General features: G+C 39.2%; 1 long non-coding RNA gene across 1 annotated transcript in view; it reads left to right on the top strand.

The window, feature by feature from the left end:
* LOC125639933 (uncharacterized) overlaps positions 1 to 3,881 on the top strand; it is an 80,428-nt gene extending 76,547 nt beyond the window's left edge. Inside the window, exon 4 of the long non-coding RNA XR_007357638.2 lies at positions 3,556 to 3,881. This is a non-coding gene — a long non-coding RNA (uncharacterized LOC125639933). The remainder of the gene's footprint in view (positions 1 to 3,555) is intronic.
* The last annotated feature ends 14,736 nt before the right edge of the window (positions 3,882 to 18,617 follow it).

The following is an 18,617-nucleotide window of genomic DNA, read 5'->3' as shown; positions in this document are numbered from 1 at the left end:
TTGGAAGACAAGGAAGATGTAAGGATAAAACTCAAGGACAATAAACTAGAACAAGTGGAAAAATTTGTGTTCCTCAGAGGGCTGGTATTGAAGAATGGAAATTGTGAAGGTGACATAAAAAGAGGACTCCAGGCTAACTGCTATTGCATTCAGAAAACTCTAAGATCTGGAAGGCTAAAGACATTCTGATAAAAATCCGCATATGAAAAAATTGTTAGGCCAATACTGATGTACAGATTGGAATGTTGGAATATGAGGAAAGCTGATGAACAAAAAATATTGACTGCAGAAATAACTGGCTGAAGGGAATTCTGAGTTTCAAGACCGGAAAAAAAAATGAAGGGATAAGAAAATGGCTAGAGCAAGAAATAATGCTGTTACAAAAGATCCAAGAAATGTGACTGCAATGGTTTGGACATGTGTTGAGAATGGACCCAGAAAGAATACCGGAGTGCAAGGAACTAGAAATAGAGGAAGATCAAAGATGTGCTGGATAGACAAAATGAAGAATGACATAGAGGAAAAAGGTTTAAAGATGAATAAAACCATGAAGCTAGTACAAGACACAGTGGTGGAAAGATTTCATCATTGCTGCTGAGCTAACCATGGGAATAGAAGAAGTAGACACAGCTTATTTTGGCAAAAAAGTGCTTTTGTCAGTATAGTTTATGTTGGTTCTGCAAAGTTACACCAGCAAAATGCCAGTAAAACTGGGTCTAAACTAGGGCTTTTTATGCTATAGAAATGTTGCAAAAAACTTATTCCCTTATTAGAAATTACTGTATCAGCAAAGTTTCAAATGTAAACCTGACAAGAAATCTGCATGAGCATTTTATCACCAGTATTGCATCTCTAGTTTTGGATGATGACTGAATGTCAAAAGTGGAGTTTCTGAGATTTCCCCCATACCAGCTCCCAAACTACAGCCGTGTATGTGTGCGCCCGAATTTGTTTTGCTGGTGGTATGTTGCTTTGTTTCAGTAGCAGTGTTCTTTGTATTCAAAGGGTTTTCATGATTAGCATTTTCTCGTACAACATTGAAAAATAGTTTCCTTCCTTACTACCAATGCATAATGATATGTAAGATGCTTGTAAGTAACTTGAATGCACTATCATCTATGTGAGCTGTTTGGTTTCTCTTTTACGTGTTTTCCTTTGCATTATCTGACCTTTACAAAAAATACCATTAAAATACATATTGTGCCATACATAAATAATTTTAAATGATCTGTTTACTATAGATATACGACATTTACATGCAGTGTGGAGTTACTTATGCATGTGAAAAAGAGATTAAGAGAGCTCTTTTACATCAGCTGAACTGTATCACATTTCTGTAAGGTTCCCAGCAGTTCATCAGTGACCCTGTAAGACATTAACAACATGTGACATTCTTTTTACAAGTTGCATTTAGATTTTTGATGCATGTATCATGAACAGCACGACTTTACTTTCAATACTAAAAATGTCACCTTCTAGAACCATTTATTTATGAAAAAACACAAAGGTGCAAGGTGATGCTAAATTCTGTTTTATTAGTTGGCTAGCATCAACCCATCTTCCTTCCCCACCTGGTCCCAACCTGTTTTCTTTTGAATAAAGGTGCTTATATTTAAGCCAATGCTTTGTATTATGCTTCAGATAATATGTAATTTGTGTAACTATGTACAATGTCTGGCTCTCACACTCTTCATAATCAGTCTGTCCCTAATGAAGTCTCTGCTCCCAGAAAATACGGTGGGAGAGTAATAATATTATGCATTCTTTGAAAACTAGTCTAGAGTTGCTAGTAGCATCTAGTAGCATAATCCAGGCACACCTCTGATTTAAGGTCACCATCATGAGCTGTACTGAGAGACATTAGAGCACACCGTGCCATGTTTAAATAATTTAAAGACTCTGACACAAACTAGCATGGGAGTTCAAAAGCTGACACTGTTAATAAGCTATTGTTATATATTTATGCTTGGATCTTCCTGCAATATGTTTTTTGAGCAGGTGAGACTATGCTATGTGAGTAGGATGATGACAATATTAGGGGGGAAACTATGGCTGCAAATGTAGAGGTGGATGAAAGCCCTGTGACCACTACTTGGTCCAGGACACTATTTCCACATACTGTGCTGGGGAGCTGAAAATTCCTGTTCTGCTGGCAAGAAAGAGCCCAACTTCAAGGATCCAGGCTTCCCTACCGCAGACAAAAAAGCAAAAAAGGCATCTTAAATTGGCTATACAGCATAACTGTTCTACATAGATTGCTCTCTTCTTTACCTACTATAAAGACATGGAAATTTATCAATCAAGCAGTTAATATCCATGCAGCGAGGTCTTTGAGAATCAATAATGCTATTCTGAGCACACACGTCTTTAAAGGGACACTGTCACTGTGCGGCCCTCCCCACAATAATAACCTAGGCTGTCCCACTGGCGGCATGGAAAAATCCCACCAGCCATCCACTATTATGACTGGAATTGTTCTTGGTGGTAACTTGGGAGAAAAGTTGGAAGGGAAGGTCCTCTCCTGGATCAGTAGCTGGTTAAAAATTAAGAAACAAAGGGTAGGAATAAATAGTCAGTTTTCAGAATGGAGATGGGTAAATAGTGGTGTCCCCCAGGGATCTGTACTAGGACAAGTACTGTTCAACATATTCATAAATGATCTGGAAAAAGAACTAAACAGTGAGGTGGCAAAATTTGCAGATGATACAAAACTATTCAAGATAATTAAGTCCAGAGCAGATTGCCAAGAGTTACAAAGGGATCTCTCAAAACTGGGTGACTGGGCAACAAAATGGTAGATGAAATTCAATGTTGATAAATGCACAGTAATGCACATTGGAAATCATAATCCCAACTATGCATATAAAATGACGGGGTCTAAATTTGCTGTTACCACTCAAGAAAGAGATCTTGGTGTCACTGTAGATAGTTATCTGGAAACATCCACTCACTGTGCAGTGGCAGTCAAAAAAGCTAACAGAATATTGGGAATCATTAGGAAAGGGATAGATAATAAAACAGAAAATATCACATTGCCTATATATAAATCCATGGTTTGCCTGCAATTTGAATGCTGCATGAAGATCTGGTCATCCCTTCTCAAAAAAGATATATTGGAAAGGGTACAGAAAAGGGCAACAAAAAAGATTAGGGATGTGGAACAGCTTCACTATGAAGAGAGATTAATAAGATTAATTTTCAACTTGGAAAAGAGGTAACTGGGGGAGGGGGGGGAATACGATAGACGTCTATAAAATCCTGACTGGTTTGGAGACAGTAAACACCGAAGTGTTATTTACTCCTCATAAAACATGAACTAGGGGGTCACCAGATTAATAGGCAGCAGGTTTAAAACAAACAAAAGGAAATATTTCTTCACACATTGCACAGTCAACCTGTGGAACCCTTTGCCAGAGGATGTTGTGAAGGCCAAGACTATAACAGGATTCAAAAAAGAACTAGATAAGTTCATGGAGGATAGGTCCATCAATTGCTATTAGCCAGGTTGGGCGGGGTACAAAACCACGTTCTGATGTGTCTCTAACTGTTTTCCAGAAGCTGGGAATGGGCGACGGGATGGATCACGTGATGTTTACCTGTTCCGTTCATTCCCTCTGAAGCACCTGGCATTGGCCACGGTCAGAAGACAGGATATGGGGTTAGATGGATCCTTGTTATGACCCAGTATGGCGGTTATGTTTTTATGTTCTTAAAGCAACAAATCAAGCCAGGATGCTGTTTGCTGGGGTCATAGACTCAAGTATGAATATAATATGAGAGTGTGTATGTGCGCTGCATCACCATGGACTTCACGGCCTTGTTGTCTCCAGTCCTGGGAATGGGCAGGGATTTATATTAATAAGAATCATATGAATAAATACATGAACCTTGTATCTTTAGAGGAAATAAAATGCTTCATGAATTTGTCACTGATCTGGCAAACACTTTCTTGCATGAAGGAAGACTGAGTTGGTGAAGCAGCTCTGTGCACATAAGAACTGCGCAGCATCAGGTGCATCTACAGAGTCTGGTTTCTGTATAAAGGCTATAGGTAAAAGAAATGCCAAATGACCATAATGATGTTTCCAAATACCTATAGTTCCCAGTCCAGCACCTAAACCCAGGCATAACTTTAAGCACCATGAAGAGTCCTAGACTAGGGGCTATCAACCCTTTTCTTTCTGAGGTTCCCCCCCCTTCCCCATGTTATTAAAAACTCGCCCAGCTGTGCCACAACGACATTTTTTCTGCATATAAAAGCCAGGGCCAGTATTAGGGGGTAGCAAGCAGGGCAAATGCTCAGGAACCCACACAGTCACAGCCACACAGGGTGATGTGGCTTAGGTTTTCTGCCCTGGGCCCTAGTGAGTCTAACACCAGTCATGCTTTATGGACTTCCTGAAACCTACTCGCAGCCCCCCCTCAGGGGGCCCTGGAGACCTGGTTGAGAACTTCAGTGAAACTATTAATGCACTTAAAGTTAAGCATGATCTGAAGCACTTTGCTATCTTGGGACTGTAATTATTTGGACCATACAGGGTATAGCAGTAAACTTACAAACTAAAGCTCATAAACTTTTGTTATTGTTGAAAGAAGAAAAGGAGGACTTGTGGCACCTTAGAGACTAACAAATTTATTTGAGCATAAGCTTTCGTGAGCTACAGCTCACTTCATCAGATGCATTCTGAAACCTGTTATTGTTGAAAAACTCTGCCAGCTTTTTGCAGCTGTAACAAAAGTCTAATTGCATTCTTTTTTCTTTACTACTTTGAGGGTCTTGATCTTTCAAATTATACTGTGATTTTCAAATTCTATTTTGTAAGCTTTCTTCTGAACAAAAAGTTGACTGTTATTATTTATATTTTTTTTAACAGATCCAATCTTTAGCTTTGCTGAAGAGAAAAAAATAGCACATTTTTGGGGAACACTGAGTCAGATTAGTTTTGATGATAGTACATAAATTCTTAGGGGCTTGGTATGGTTAATTGTTTTTAGAGTTGGTTTTTGCATTTAGTAGAGTTAGCTGTGGTCAACATTGACACCTCTTCACAGCCTCAATTCAAACAGTGGGTTGAATTCAGCCAATTAACATGACAATGTCAATGTCAAGACCCATTGTAATAAAAGAGGAGAGTTCTTATTTGCAAGGTAGTTTCGTAACATCATGGATGAAGAGAAATGTCATCTCCTCTGGAACTGTGTGGATCATCCAGTCTTGAAGAAACTATTTCTCTGTGCTGACTGCCATGGGATTTTTTTTTTTTTTAATGAAAAAGTTTCTAAAACTGCAACAACAATTTTACTTATCCAACTAACATCAAAATCTTTTGCCTTAATTTTTCAACAGTGTCTTGGTAAGCTTCCTCTTGCTTCAATACTACTCACTAACTTTAAAGGCCATGCAACTTAAATTTTATAGGATCTCTTTACTGTTTTATTGGCAGGAAGGTTTTGACTATGCTGACTGGAGGATCTCTTGCCTCCTTTACTGAGTGCCAAATCCTGTCTTTACTTACATCTGTTTAGGATTTGTCTCCATAGGCTTCATTGTGCTCATATGGATGTGAGTTGGTCCTTAATACTTTAGTTTAATTATAAAATAGTTAAAGTGACTTCAGTTCATTTGTAGCTTAGAGTGTCACATGGGGCCAAATCCTGCAGTCTTTAGTCAGGCAAAAATCACTTTTGAAGTCAAAGGAATAGGGCCCTTACTCCAAAAGCCATCCCAGCATAAGTATGGGTGGCAGAATCCGGCCCAGAGTAAGGACAGTGGGATCAGGCTCAAGTCAACTTTGTCTAGATTGTTGATGAAAATGATCAAATGTTTGATTTATTGTTTGTTTTTACTTGGTGTTTTTGTTAATATGGGTCTCTTAAATAATCATTCTTAGACTAACAATCAGGAAATTTTTTACTCCTGCAAAACTCCCAAAGACTTCAGGATTGGGTCCTTTGATTTTGTACTGAAGGCCTGATCCTCCAGGGTGCTGAGTGTTTCCTGTGTGCTCACAACTGCTATTAACTTAATTGGGAGGTGAAGTAACTAGGTGATTCACAGGATCAGGCCCTTCATTTTTAGGTTGCTCTTTGTACATGATTTAGTGGTAAAACAATTTACCCGCCCTTACTCTGCAGGAGGAAAAGTGTCCATTTAAAAGAGATTGTAAAAACTAATATAAATGCTTGTGGATTCCTAATTCCAAGAAACTATAGAACAGAGTTATTTGTGTAATAGTTTGCCTATGAATTCGCAAAGGTAAGAAGGTGAACAGGGTTGGGAAAACTCAGCTGCTGGCTCCATTGTTTTCCTTTAAGAAAACTTGTTCCAAATTTGTAATGTTCCCCAGTGTGAAGTGAGTTTAATTAAGTACTTAAAATAGCTATTTGGGAGTTGTAGAATGAATGCTTCCTATTTAGTTTTGCTCACCGTTATTTATGGTACGGGACTTGTTTCAGGAACATTTCTTGCTCAAGCCACACTCCTCTATTTGCCACTGTCATTTCTACTTACTCACTTTGGGAGTGTGGGAAGGGAAATTCAGCCTCTTCAAAGAGTGGTTGTAAGGCTTATTCAATATTCCCTCATTTCTGCTTGAGCACCACTCTGGCCTTGGAGTCATGTCACACACCCCAGTAACTATATAATGACATCTTTTTCCAAATAAGACAGAGCTGAAGAGATCTTGTTCTGAAAATTACCTTTAATTTTAGTTGTTCCTTTATCCTCCAGTTGTTGGAGTTACCAGTATATGAATGTCCTACCAACTTGTGGCAAGATGAGAGGTGTGTGTGGGGATGTGTTTTCCAGTTAACAATACATTGCCAGTGTAGTGAATATTTTCATGCTTGATGAGGGAAAGCTGACAAAATAGATGTAACTAAACTTTCAAAATAAGGTTTCATAAACTTTGAAGGGATTTTTTCCCAAACAGAAAAGTGTTTGTTAAAGTGTTCAACAAGTTACATTTTCCTAGTGGCTGGGTTTTACACTTGCTTTAATATTCTGAGGATTCAGGTCTCTCATTTAATCTGTGCTGGTTAGATCTTTTATCTGAATAACTTATCTTTGCTTATGAAAGGAGGCTGCACTGCTTTATAGTTTAGTATCAAGCTATATTTTAAACCAGATTGAATACTCTTTTTTTACTACACTGATTTCTAAGAGAAAAATCTAGATACTGTGAAGGGTATTGTTAATTTTTTTTAACAGTATCTGATTTTTTTTTTTTTTAAGAGTCAAACTTTTTTTTTTTTGATCCAATAATCTCTAAAATGTTTAAGTTGCTTTCGTGTGAACGAGCTTGGAAGCAGGAAGACACAACTCAAATGCTTATTTCTATAGTATGCAGTGAAGGTTGTGGGTGGACCTTTGACAGGGCTGCATTATGTTTGGTTACCATATGTGACATGCTGGTTAAATGGACAGGACAAGTCTTTGTAGTTTTGTAATGTTCCATTGTTAGTTAGCACATAAGATCTGTGTGGAATTGGTGCAGCTGTTCATTAACTGATGATCTGATAGCCTAATATAGGACAACAAACAAAATACTGAATCATAATATTGGAGCATGGGTCTTAAAGATGGTGCGGATATCAATGTAAAATACTCCCATTTCTTAAAAATACAGTCACCTATGTCCTCATTCTGTGACACTGCAAATGGAGACTGCACTGAACATCTATTACAATTCAAATACACAGGATTAGGACTAAAATTTTGCTTGTAGATACACTCTAGGGATCTCTGAAGAGTAGTTTTGTATAAGTCCTTTACATAATATCGGGCTCTTTTGCCATCTAGTAAGAAATGCTCGGCTCCAGATGGTTGGTCTTTCTTTCTTTCTTTCTTTCTTTCTTTTGTCTGTCTTTTTGAGGCTGGGGTCTGGAAAGCTACTACAGTAACTCCTCGCTTAACGTTGCAGTTATGTTCCTGAAAAATGTTACTTTAACTGAAACCATGTTAAGTGAATCCTATTTCCCCATAAGAATTAATGTACTTGGGATGGTGGCGGTTAGGTTCCAGAGAAATTTTTTTCACCAGACAAAATACTATATTTTATATGTACACAACAATTTAATACTGTACACAGCAATGATGATTGTGAAGCTTTGTTGAGTTGGTGGAGTCAGAGGGTGGAAGAGGGTGGGATATTTCCCAGGGAATGCCTTATTGATAAATGATGAACTAGCACTCGGCTGAGCCCTCAAGGGTTAACACATTGTTAATGTAGCCTCACACTCTATAATTCAGCACAAATGGAGGGAGGAGACACAGCATGGCAGAGAGAGACAGAGACACATACCGTGTGTGTGTGTGTGAGAGAGAGAGAGAGAGAGAGAGAAAGACACACACACACCATGCGTGAGAGAGAGAAGCACATTGCCCCTTTAAGTACTCTGACCCCACTCTAACTACATTGCCTTTTTAAGTAGATCAGCAAATTGAGACAGCAACTGCTGCCAGCAAGCTCCCTCTGTCCTGAGCCCTGTCGTGTCACCCCCACTCTGTGGAGATGTGGTACAGAAGCAGGAGTGTGGAGAGGGGGACACCCTACCATTAGCCCCCCTCTTCTCCCTACCCCCTGAACAGCAAGCAGGAGGCTCCCAGGAGCAGCTCCAAGGCAGAGGGCAGGAGCAGCATATGGCAGTGGGGGGAAGGACAACTGAACTGCCAGCAATTGATAGCCTGCTGGGCGGCTGCCACACAGGGAACTTAGGGGAGCTGATAGGGGAGCTGCCGGTCCACCCTGGTTCAGAGCCCCCACCAGCTCGCTGCAACGGGCTGCTCTTCCTGCAAGCAGTGGACAAATCAGGCGGCTGCCAAACAACGTTATAAGGGAGCATCGCACAACTTTAAACGAGCATGTTCCCTAATTGATCAGCAACGTAACAATGAAACAACGTTAAGTGAGGAGATACTGTACCTTATTCCTGTCTTTCTGTTGGAGTAGTCTTGCCTTTAGATAATTTCATGAGCATAAATTATTCTGTCTTTAGCTGGAATAACACACAGCTTCCTCAGTTAGCTTAGAAGGGGCTAGATGACATGTTTCACACGCACTTTCAGGCTGATTTAAAATTCAAAGTAAAATCTAGCATTCAAGGAGAATAGACCCAGTCTTGCTGTGCTTATGTAGGCAAATCTACCATTAACTTAATTAAGGAATGGAGGATTGGGCCTAACATGTGGCTCTGGGACATTGCATAGAAGACTTGAGGTTCATAACAGGGGAATAGATTTAGTCATTTGTGACAGATAGAATCGTGCTTCTTGCAGTTCCAAGTTCCTGGGATGCTTTGGAATTTTGAAATGTTAAAGTAAAAGATATTTCTGTATCACATGTCCATAGGATTGTCAAATGTCAAGGCATTTTATACTTCCTGGAAAAACAAAATAGTGAATATATTTAAAAATACCAAAAAGAAAAGGAGTACTTGTGGCACCTTAGAGACTAACCAATTTATTTGAGCATGAGCTTTCGTGAGCTACAGCTCACTTCAACACAATGCATTAGACCACATTTCTTAGCCAAAATATGAAATGGGTTTACAGCATCTGCCACATAGATTTGTGTGCAGCATTGGACCCTTAGTTTGACAGTAAACTAAAAGGCATATTACCTTTGTTTTTTTATTTATTTTGTTAGGATTGAGTTTTAGTCTAAAGGCACCATTCTTCTCTGATTGGCAGTTTCTCCTGGGAGTTTGCCTAAATTTGGCTAGTTGTGAGTATTGACTGGAACATAGGGTGTAAAAATTCCAAAGCATATGTGGATATTTCTCCCACTGAACACTACAGACAGGGAATAAGTAGTGTGCCAGCATGTCTTCTGTTTATCCTGTCCACTGAACTGCACATCAAAGCTAGAAGCAGGTTACTTGATTAATTGTAATGTAGCAGAATTCTTTGATAATATGTGATCAGAGTCAACAAGATAAAAGGATGCTCTTCAGTGTGTGTTCGTTAAGTGTGGGTGCAGCATGCAGAATTCACAAAGCTGGGGGGGAAACTGTGCTTCCTGGCAGGGTTGGTAAGTGATTGGTGTGACAGAAGTGAAGAGATGCTACTTCTGTTCACTGTCAGAACTTCTTCGGCTTATGAGGAGATCAAAATGTGGTGAATATATTTGCACTTTATTTGTAAACCCTTGTAGTTAATGGGAATGAATGTACTTCCGAAATTAAAAAATATTTCACTGGTCTAAGAATATTTTATAGGAACCTTTCAAGGTCAAGGTATGAAGATACCTGTTAGAGAACTGTATTTATTTACTTAATTTGTCCATAAAGCACCACATATATTTGGGGTCCTCCTGAAATTAAGACAATATGATACTCTTGGAAAGCTTATTGTCACAAAAAGAAAAGGAGTACTTGTGGCACCTTAGAGACTAACCAATTTATTTGAGCATGAGCTTTCGTGAGCTACAGCTCACTTCATCGGATGCATACTGTGGAAACTGCAGCAGACTTTATATACACACAGAGATCATATTACCAGCAGGAGAGTGAGTTTGTGTGTGGGGGGGTGGAGGGTGAGAAAACCTGGATTTGTGCTGGAAATGGCCCAACTTGATGATCACTTTAGATAAGCTATTACCAGCAGGACAGTGGGGTGGGAGGAGGTATTGTTTTATGATCTCTGTGTGTATATAAAGTCTGCTGCCGTTTCCACGGTATGCATCCGATGAAGTGAGCTGTAGTTCACGAAAGCTCATGCTCAAATAAATTGGTTAGTCTCTAAGGTGCCACAAGTACTCCTTTTCTTTTTGCGAATACAGACTAACACGGCTGTTACTCTGAAACTTATTGTCACAGTCTCAGAATGAAAGAATATATTCAGACCAGCCTGTCATCAGTCCCCTTACTCCTCCCCCAATTTTCACAGCTAGAGGTTTAGAAAAGTTCTCATATACTCACCATGCTGGGAGCTTCTGAACTATCTTAAAGCATGGCCACGAAGAAAGTCTGACCCATTTCATACTTTTATTAATATGGGAACTTTGTACGGAGTTTTCTGGCTCCTTTTCCTGTCCACTAAGCTTATAAATCTAACAAAATCAGTGACATTAGCTGGGTATCCTTTGAGAGATGCCCCATCCCAGGCCTGCTTAAAAAAACTGACCTTAATCAGAAGGAAGAAGAAATGGTCAAGGAAGAACACAGCTTCGGGAGCTTAGAATCTGGGGTCCATGAAACAAGGGAGCAGAAAGAGTGCATGCTGAAGGAGAGGCAGAAGGACTAGGAAGTACATAGGCAAGTCCCTAGTATGCAGCTTCTGAGACAGTGCACACTGATGTTGCAAAGCATAATGGAGACAAGCTCCCAAATAGAGCTAGTCAGAAGCTTTCTGATGAAAAATATCAGTTAATTGAACCCAAAATGTCAGTTAGCTTCGATAAACTTTTGTCTATTCACAGGCAGGATTCAACAGAACCCTGCCTAGTTCCTTGCCAGCTTACCTATCAGGCCCAGGCTTTCAGGGTCTGTGGCTCTGGGGGAAAACTTGCCATGTGGACTGTGCTGGGGCCGGGGCCAGGAACCCCACAGCTTTCAAGGTCCACAGCTCCAGGGCAACCCCACCATGCCATGACTTCCAGGTTTCCACTTTCCCTGCTGTAAACTGAGGCACCTGAAAGACCTGGGGGCCCCAGCTCTAACTGGGGCTTGGCTCCAGACTCATCAACAGGGAATTGGGAGCCTGGAAACTGTCTGGGGGCTGTCAATGTTTCCAGACTCCCTTCCGCAGAGTTGGGTCCTGGAAAGGGCTTTTAGGATCCATGGCTCCAGCCCTGCTATGTAGGGTTTCTAGGCTCTGTGCCATGGAGCCAGGAGCCCTGGCTCTTACAGCAGGGCTCTGAGTTCTGCGGCCAGGTCTCTCAAGACTTCCAGGCTTACTGGTGAGGAACTGAGGTCCTGGGATGGGTTTCCATGGTCTGCAGCTGGGGGCAGCCTTACCCTATGCCTTAGAATTTCCAGACTCCTGGGCTAGGTGGCTCCCTGAGCTGCCCAACTCCCAGCTCCAACCCATCAAAACACTTACGTACAGCTAAGCATGTTCTTACGCATGTGAATAGTCTGACTGAAGTAATATGTAAAGTTAGCAAATGCATAAGTGCGTTTATAGGATCATTGGTAAGGAGATCATGAAACAGTACATTTTACAAAACTATGTGTAGATGCATAAGAATGCTAACTCCTTTTTCAGGCAGGTTCCCTTTGCATTTTACAAATAAAATATTTGCTAGGTGATGTAGAATTTAAAATGAAAAACAGAATTGGTGAGAGCCATAGCAAAAATCCTGAAATTCTTCTGGTGTTCAGCTGGTTATAGAACACTACATATTGTTCTTCAAATCTAGTGTGTTACCCACCTGGAGTACTTAGATCTGCAGTGGGCAGAGCCAGGATTCTGCAAGCAAATTTGTAATTGGAGCGGGGTGGGGAAGGGTGGGTAATAAAATGGAATGAAATCCAATTCCCCTACATTTTACCTATTTTTATCTTGAATTGTGCCTTCTGTGACAGGACTGCAATTAATATTGCTTGTAAAACAGAAGGCTCTTTCCATTTGTCTCATAATGGCTGTTCAGCTTGTATGACACTGTTAAAAGGGATTCCCCCATTATCTTTGGCTGACACACATTCCTAATCAACCAGGCCAATTCTGCTTTGTCAAAGGACTGTCACGCAAATGGCGAGAATATTTATTCAGATTTGTACTGTTAGTGTAAAAAATATAGCTTGTGCTCCAGACACAAGCTTCTGTCACAAAAGGCCATGGGGTCTATTTATTGAGGTGTTCCCTCCCCCACCCTCTTTACAAAAGCAATATTAAATACAGGCTACATTTGCAATCCGTACTTAGAATGCAGGCTATTTCATTGCTTTTAAAAACCTTATTTCCAGGAGAGAACTGTGAAATGAAACTTAAATGAGCTATGAAGAAATCTCACTGGTTAACAATTTCAGGGGCAAAGCTTCATAGGTTAATAAAATATTAATAATAATATAATAAAGCCCCTCAAAAACTAATTTAGAAATGTAAAATTCAGTTAACACACACTGTCTCCCTTTCTAAAAGGTCCTAATATTTATTACAATACTACATCATGTATTGAAAGTAATAACAGTTTTTTTTATAGTTCATACTACTACTAAATTTATCAGGGATACATAAAGCTGCTTATTAAAATTATTGATTGAAAATTAGTTAAAACATTGACCCTTTGCTACATTTATAAATTGGTTACAGCATTTCCATTTTGTGAATGTGAGGCTCAGAAATATTTAATACTATAAAATATATGTATAGATGTTATAATGTTATGGTAGTTTTACTTTTGCAAGGGAATGTTCATAGTTCTATTACAGTGTCGTAGGCAGCGTCTGGTCTTAACAGAAGCCTACTCAGACCCTACAAGGCTAGGGTTCTCTCGGTTATAATACTTCTGGATATGGAAGTTAGATGACAGGGTGCTAGCTAAGGGGTTCTTCCTATACACACATTTTCCAGGCGTGCTGAATCTTTGCAGTTATAAATATTATGGCAGTCACAAAGCGCGGGTAAAGTTGCGTTAGCACCTAGAACATTGTATGTGGTTATATTATACCCTGCAAAGTCTGAGTGTTGTAAAAAGTGGAAGACATAATGGAACACACAGACCTATGAACAATCTGGGGAGGCTAACCAAGGTCTGGGGGGGGGAGCTGTCACTTCTTGCTGCATATCAGATGATGCCTCTAATTGCATTAATGTATGTTTAAAGCATGTTGAGTTTGAGAGCTATCATATGACATCAGAAAATATCATGAGAGAGGATTCAGTTAATTGTCAGCCAAAGTAGTGTCACTTTGCTCTCCCAGCAAAAACATACTGCAGTTTTATCCGTTTCTGGAACTGCAAGTATCATATGATTAATTCACAGGATATGATTGATCAATAGTAAAAAAATTAAAACCCCAAACAGAAAATAATACTAGTAACACAAAGTAAGGTGAGGTTGCTAATAATGCAAACGGTGTCCTTTTGCCTCTGCAAACCCATCTCTTAGTAGCTTAGTTATGTTGCATGGACTTTTAACATGCTGTAACTTAATACATAGTGAACAGCCTAGTTTAGCACTGTATTTGTTTATTCATAACTACTTCAGACTTATTAGGTGAAATATTATGAAAGCCAACATTGTGAGTGAGCAGATGGTAACATGGAGCTAGTCGTCTGATTAATAATTTGCTGAGAAGCTGATGCTTTTGCACACATAAATTATCAGTTTAATAAATACTATTTGAGATAATAGGATGCTGCTGTTTTGGGGGTATTTTAAACACTCCGAAGCCTAGGTTGAATTACAGAAGAAACAGAGTACATCTGGTTCTTATATAAAAGACTGAAGAAGGGGGCATATGTGTAAACTGCAGGTCAGATGCTGTTTCAGAGCTCAACTCTTCTTATGTTTTTAAGCTCTCGTTTGTGCTTATTATGCAATTTGTCTTAGAGACTCTGCAAGCAATTGGCAGTGAGAATGCAGAAAAGCAAGGTTCCTTTTCCTGCGCAGGGCGCTTCTTTCTCCCCCATAGTACTGAAGCCTATAGTGGAAAAATCTCTTGGAGCTAATGTTGGCACAGTGAACACCTCAGGTTCCTGGATCTTCAGCTGGCCATGTTCCAAAGCGTGAATTTGATCCACAAGACTTGACTCCCTGAAGGAATCTCTGAACAAATTATAACAACAAATTGGAAGCCTTTTCCTTAGGGATTCAGAATCTGGAGAATGAATATCTGCCTAGAAATCTTACTTGTAGAGAGACTGCATGTGTGGATTACCACACAATAGTGGACCTGGAAAGATAATTTTGGATAGTGATTAAAAGAATTTAGTAAAGTGGAGAGACTGGGATCCTGTCATGCCTATTCCCACTGCTAAAACCACTCACACGCATATGGTGTGTACATGGTGGAATATCTGTTGGGTCTGCCCTACTGAGAACAATTTTAATTGTTCTTGAATCATTGAATAACGGAAAAGCAGTAAGTGAAGTAGAAAACCTAGTGTTTCAGCTGCTAAAACTGGTGGTTTCTGGGATTTTCAGATTAGATGGTAGCTGCATGAGTTTGGATAATGTGACTGTCCTCCATGGTACCCTTGTAATGTATCAGGTATCGCAGATTCCAGTGTAACATCCAAGAGAAGTGTGGTCATTCTCTGGAAAAACAGACTGCTCCTCTTATGGGGACTGGAGGAAGAAGAAATGGGGACGTCTGTTAAAAGAAGCTACCTCATTTGATGATACTGAGTTCAGTTTTAACTGTTTGGTTACAGGGATTTCTTTTTTAACAATTGTGCAACACTATTTCTGTATTTTTCAGGAAATAATCTGTTAAACTGCCAGCTTTTGTTTTCTCTTAAAGTACAGTGGCAAAAATATATGCTGTGCATGTGAGAACTTGGAGGGGGCAAGACTGATGTGTTTGGCGTAAAGTGTGACCTAGAATGTGTTCAGTGACATTTTCAGGAGATTGGATGGCAATGGTAGAAGCTAAACCTAAGTTTTTATGTTCTGAAGTAGACTATTCAAATGTTTAAAGAAATACTTCAGATTTGTGGCTAATCATGCAAATACAACAGGTATTAGAGTTTGTGTTCTACTCATCTTCTTGACAGGTGACCCTTTAATCTCATTCTAGACGAACTTGAAAACTATTTTTAAGTACGATTATTGCATGAGAAGGGACTTCTTAGTATGCTCAGCTCTAAATACAGAAGTGCTCCTTTACTATCTATTCTAAATGTAAGTCTATTATGAATTTTTACAAATGAAAATCCTGAAGGATTAGCAATAGAAGACTTAAGGCCAAGCTTTCAAAGAAGACTCAAACGAGCCTTCATCAGTTCAAACATTGCCATATATAGTTGTGTATATAGTTGATGGGTTTTACACATGTAAATTCTACCATCTGCACCTGCTTTTAGAAGTTAGTGCTTGAAAAATAAGGCCCTGATTCAGCAAAGTACTTACATACAACTTACATATTTAAAGTTAGGTATGTGCTTTGCTGAAATCAGGGCCTAAGTGTGCAAAATTGATGGCCACTCTTTGAAAATGTGTCCTTTTAATTCTAATGTCACTACAGTTATCACTGTGTGGTTTGAAGAGTAACTCCATGTCTTCCTTTAAGTATGTTTTATTGTATAGCATGGACAGTATTAAAGACAAAACACAACATGCAACTCCATATCTGCGAATGAAATAAAATATTCCATTATATTTGAAAATGTTGTTTCATGCCTATTAAAGCGCCTTTTTTCTATTTCTTTTAATTACTTTTGAAAGAGCTGTGTCTCTGAAGTATGTTTGTTTTTAACCCTTAATTTCAAACACCAATGCAAATGTGTATCTTGGTTCATATTTTCTACTTCTTAGTTCATATACTATGTTACAAGAGAGTGTTCTATAAGGAAAGTGATATTGGTAATGCATCATCATTAAAGTTATTTTAAAAATAACTTTATTGTTACAATACATTTTCTATTTAAAGATGGTATTTGTCTAATAAATGGATTCATTATTTTTTCCAGCAGCCACTGACCATCAAAAAGGAATTTTTGTGCATTTCTGTGAATGGGTAGCTCACTGCTTTCATATTGGCTCTAAACCTAAGGACCAGCAAGTGTATGATCAAATATACCAGAAAACTCCTTTGTCCATTGCTAAACCTTATGAAATTGTAGATCAAAAGAAGTTTCCTATTTTACAAAGACTATGGTACTATTCATGGACTAAAAATGACTGTCAAAGTAATAAAACACCACTTGTTGTCACTGAAAGATTAAAAGTAGCAGCTGGATTGTACACAGTCAACTTAAAAATCTTTCCCTAAGGAAGGTAGATGCTTTAGAAAACTATTGGGCTTTTCAATTTATGTGCCGTAATTGGCAGCCCCATAAACTGCTATTGGCTCAAGGAACTAGCAAAAGAAAGAAGCCTTTTCTTTTTCCATGAAGAGAATATGCTGCTCCTTACCTTTTCCCAAATTGGGTTGTGCATTTGGAACAGTGATTTTATACAGATACTAGTGACATTGATGGACCCCAACCTGTACTCTGTCTTATCCACCTTACCCCTTCTTTCTTTCTGAAATCATTCTGTGTCGCTAGTATACATCGGAGACCTAGATCTATAGCCTCTTCACTGTTTTGGCCTTTTCCTCATTTTCTGTCTTCCTCAACCTCATCACCTATCAACTCTGTCATAGTTCTCTTTAACTCAGTGTATCTAAAATGATTTCCATGTAATTTTAACAAGATCACGGTTAGACCAAACTCTACCAACTCCGTCTATTCACCACACATTTATCTCACATTTATCCTTGCTGTTGGGAGCCCCAGTTTTGTACTGGTCCCTGAACGCCTGTCTGCTACATTTCCTAGGCTTGCAAATGCACTGTCTTGTCTTAAACACTACCTGTACAAGGTTGCTATTGACTGCTTCTTTGCTGAATTTCTGATTCAAGATGGCATCTCTTCTCATTTTACTGTCATCATCATTTATAGTTTTGTAGTCCTCTAGACTTTCAAGTCCTTTTAAATGTCTCTTCTATTCAGGATAAAGTAGCTTATCTTTCCACCTGTACCAGGAAACAGGATTATGCTTCCTCCACAGCCATTGTTTAGTAGTTTGTCATTTATTCTTGAATACCTCACAGAACTGCTCTCCAAGTCTTTAGTATCTTTTGGGCTCTTGCTTCCTGTGTATCTTTCACTTAGTTCTGTTCCCTATTCTCCTCAGATATTGCACTCTTTTCTGCATTAATTTGATATTTCAGAGGATGGTTTATCCTCCTTCCACACTGACCTCACCATCTGGGGGGGGAAAGTCTTTGTCTAAATGGCTTATTGATCCTTTTCATATCCTGTATTAAGACCCATTTTTTTCTCGCTGGCCTATGACACATAATTGGCTCTTTGCTGCATCAAGTCCTAATTTTGAGACCCCCCCAGTTTGCTCATGCATGATCATTGTACTTCTTTTCACTCCTGCTTTGCTACATTAACAGATATAGGGTCAAATTCATCCCTGGTGTAACTCCAATGTTTTCTAATGCAGTTACGCAAGGGATAGACTTGGTCCATACTGTCTTCAATATATGTTGGTCCTTGTGTCCTTTACCTGTATTTGGGTTTTGTAGGGATGAATAGGTATGTGTATTGCATAGTAATGTACTACTCAGGCTTAGTAGGGGTGGCCGAATCAGGCCCTATTCCACTATCAGGTTTCCAAAATGGAACTCTTACTTCTTGTTCACGCCACATTAGGAGTGGAACACACTGACCTGCTTATCGGGTTACATCAACATTCCACTAAATGTTCTGTTCAACTGTTAATTTTTCAGATGGAAAACTTCCATCAGAAGCAGAGTTATTTCTTGCCTTCCAGATTGTACTTCAGTGTACATGCTGAAAAATGCAGTGTTTTAAAAACGTGTGACCAATGAAATAATTCAAAGCAAATTAAGTACAGAGAGGAGAAGTGTTTGACAAAATTGCCTGCATGAGTAAAGAAAAAGGAGGCACACCCACTCTGTAGTTGGAATGCACACAAACTTTCTTTGTGTGA

This window comes from Caretta caretta, chromosome 7 (assembly GCF_965140235.1).
Source record: "Caretta caretta isolate rCarCar2 chromosome 7, rCarCar1.hap1, whole genome shotgun sequence".
Classification (NCBI taxonomy): domain Eukaryota; kingdom Metazoa; phylum Chordata; order Testudines; family Cheloniidae; genus Caretta; species Caretta caretta.
The sequence above is the reverse complement of the archived record's forward strand: the minus strand, read 5'-3'. Positions and strand labels throughout refer to the sequence as shown.